General features: G+C 45.3%; 1 pseudogene across 1 annotated transcript; it reads right to left on the bottom strand.

Annotated features, from left to right (window-relative positions):
* Positions 1-82: 82 nt before the first annotated feature.
* LOC309652340 (large ribosomal subunit protein eL33 pseudogene) lies at positions 83-2,821 on the bottom strand (annotated as a pseudogene). The gene has a single exon. The product of its transcript is annotated as a large ribosomal subunit protein eL33 pseudogene (transcript).

The following is a 2,821-nucleotide window of genomic DNA, read 5'->3' as shown; positions in this document are numbered from 1 at the left end:
TCTTTTGCCTTCACTGGGGGAGGGAGAGCAGTGTATGGAGGGGTGAGGGATATAGAGGAGCAATGCTGGACCACTTCAGATCTCTCAAGGTATAAAGAAGTGAGGTGTCCCACCACAGGTTGAGAATCATTTTTACCCAGCTCACTGAATGGACCCACTAGGAGTATGGTCCTTGTTATAACAAGTTTCCAAACACTGAAGGGAAACATTTATTCAGCAGCTGTCTATTAAGAACCTACTGTGTTTAAGGACCTAGATTCCATTTTTCGGAGAAGACAGAGATTAACTAGACCGGGATCCTATCCCCAGCAGGCTCCCGGGCTAGAGGGGAGACAGAACGGTGCACAGTTAGTTGCAAGACAGGCAGAATGAAATAAATACCTAGTGCTATGGGAGAGCAGAGGAACAAGGAACTCATTTCAAATTTACAGGGGGGTTGTGTCCAAGTTCACGAAGGGAGGTGGCATTTGACCCGGGGCCTCCAAGAGTAGGTAGGAGGGGTAGGGGGACCAGCACAATCAAAGGCTACGATTTTCTAACCCGGGAGGGACAGGATCAGATCTGTTGCTCTAGGGAGGAGATCCCTGGGACGATATGAAGGATCGGGGGTGGGGCAGATCTGAAGGCCAGGACAGCAGTGAAAGGAGTGTGGCTAAAGAGATTCTGTGAGCCTCGATGGGGATAGAGAAGCAAAAGAGAGGATGAATTCAAAATGAGTTTCAGACATTGTGAAGGTCAAGTCTGCAGGCTATGGAGGAGAGGGAAGAATCGAGCGTGAAACCAAGGTTTCTAGCCTTGATGATTGGGAAAGTGAGACACTTTTTTTTTTTTTAACAAGAGAACAAATCCACACTTTATTTACTTTTCAATAAGTTTAAATCCTTGAAGGGTACGGCGTCACACTGATTCTGTGTCCAATGGCCTTAGCACGAAGGTTCCTTCGGAATTTGGCACAAACCATGCCACTGTTTCCATGAGCGTGAGTTACCTTTCCCCAGATTACTCTGGTTTTGTTAGGTTTTCCACCAGGAGTTAACTGTGTTGTTCTTTGCTTTGTACACCTAAGAACATCTCTTGCCTAGATAGAATTCAGTTTCATCCCGAGCATAAACACCTTCAATTTTAAGAGCTGTAGGCTCCCTCTGGTTCTGGAGACACTGCTTATAGCCAGCAAAAGTGGCCTTGGGCCACAACCTTCGAGACGTATTTGTCGTTTTAGAAGTCCTGTTCCCAGCAGGCCTCCACAGGCTCCAAGATGCCTGAAACAGCAAACGTGAGACACCTTTAACCAAGTTGGGAAACATTAGAGGCAGGGTTTTGTTGTTTTGTTTTTTGGGTTTGTTTGTTTTTTCAGGGGAGTAGGGGTAGGAGGAGGTTGGTAGCAAGTTGAGGTTTTGATCACGTTGGGTTTGAGACTCCATTGAAACATCCATGTGGTGGGCTGTGCAACATGGCATAACAGAAAGAACACCCAAACTTGAGTTCTTAATCATAGCTCTGCCACTAAAACTTGGGCAAGCCTACCTTTTCGAGTCTCCCCTAAAAAATACATTCATATTCTGCCCTGACTTTCTCACAGAATTGTTGCAAAGGTCAGATGAGAAAATGGATATGAAAGAGCACTATTGATGCTAGATATTACCATATAAACTAGGCAGTTGGAAATGTGGGTCTGAGGCTTAAAAGAGAGATGAGTTGTCTGTTTTTTTCCAGCTTTATTGGGATGTAATTGATATATAGCATTGTATAAGTTTGAGGTGTACAGTGTGTTGATTGATGCACTTATATGTTGCAAAATGATTACCACCATAGCGTTAGCCAACACCTCCATCCTGTCATATAATTACCGTTTCTTTTTTGCGGTAAGAACTTTTAAGATCTCTCATAGCAACTTTCAAGTACATGATACAGTGTTGTTAACTATAGTCGCCATGCTGTACCTTAGATCCCCAGAACTTATTCATATTAGAACTGGAAGTGTATACCCTTTGACCAACATCTCCCCATTTTCCCCACCCCCTGGCCCCTGCAAACCACCGTTTTACTCTCTGTTTCTATGAGTTCAGCTTTTTTGGATTCACTTATACATATGAGTGATATCACACAGTATTTGTCTCTCTCTATCATCTCGACTTGTTTCACTCAGCATAATGCATGAGGTGTCAATTTAGAAGTCATCTACAGAGGGCTCCTAGCTGAAGCTCTGGGAGTGGACAGGATCATTCAGGGGAAAATAAGGAGAGAAAAGCACAAAAAATGGTATCTTGGAGAATATCTCCGGTTAACCAGCGAAAGGAACTGAGAGGGAGAGACCAGAGAAGTAGGAAGAGCCCCAGATCTGCCAGGTGCCAAGGGTAAAACCACCTGATGAAAAGCTATCCTCATACCCCAGGCCAGGATGAAGTCTGTTAATTTGCTTTCACCTTCTCCCATCCTCAGCAGGGCCCAAAGACATCTGGCTCTCCTACCTCCTTCCCCTACTGGAACGGAGAAGGGTTTGATGTCATTTGTGCAACTAGATTTCCGCTCTGTGCCCACCCTTGTGCTAATTACTAGGGATACGAAGATGAGTAAGAACTTGGGGTCTGTTCTTGAGAACTCCCCAGTCTGATAGGACCAAGGCTGGGACTAAGGTGAGGCAATTAAGGCACTTAGGGTGCAAAGTTTAAGGAGGCACTCACTGCTGGGGTCAGGCGAGTATAGGGTTGGCATTTGAGCAACCCCGAGAGCGAATGCCTCCTTAAATTTTGCACCCCAGGTGCCTTGATTGCCTCACCCTAGTCTGACCCTGGGGAAGACTCACATGTCAATAAAATGGTCA

This window comes from Balaenoptera physalus (assembly GCF_965194825.1).
Source record: "Balaenoptera physalus genome assembly, chromosome: X".
Lineage (NCBI taxonomy): Eukaryota > Metazoa > Chordata > Mammalia > Artiodactyla > Balaenopteridae > Balaenoptera > Balaenoptera physalus.
The sequence above is the reverse complement of the archived record's forward strand: the minus strand, read 5'-3'. Positions and strand labels throughout refer to the sequence as shown.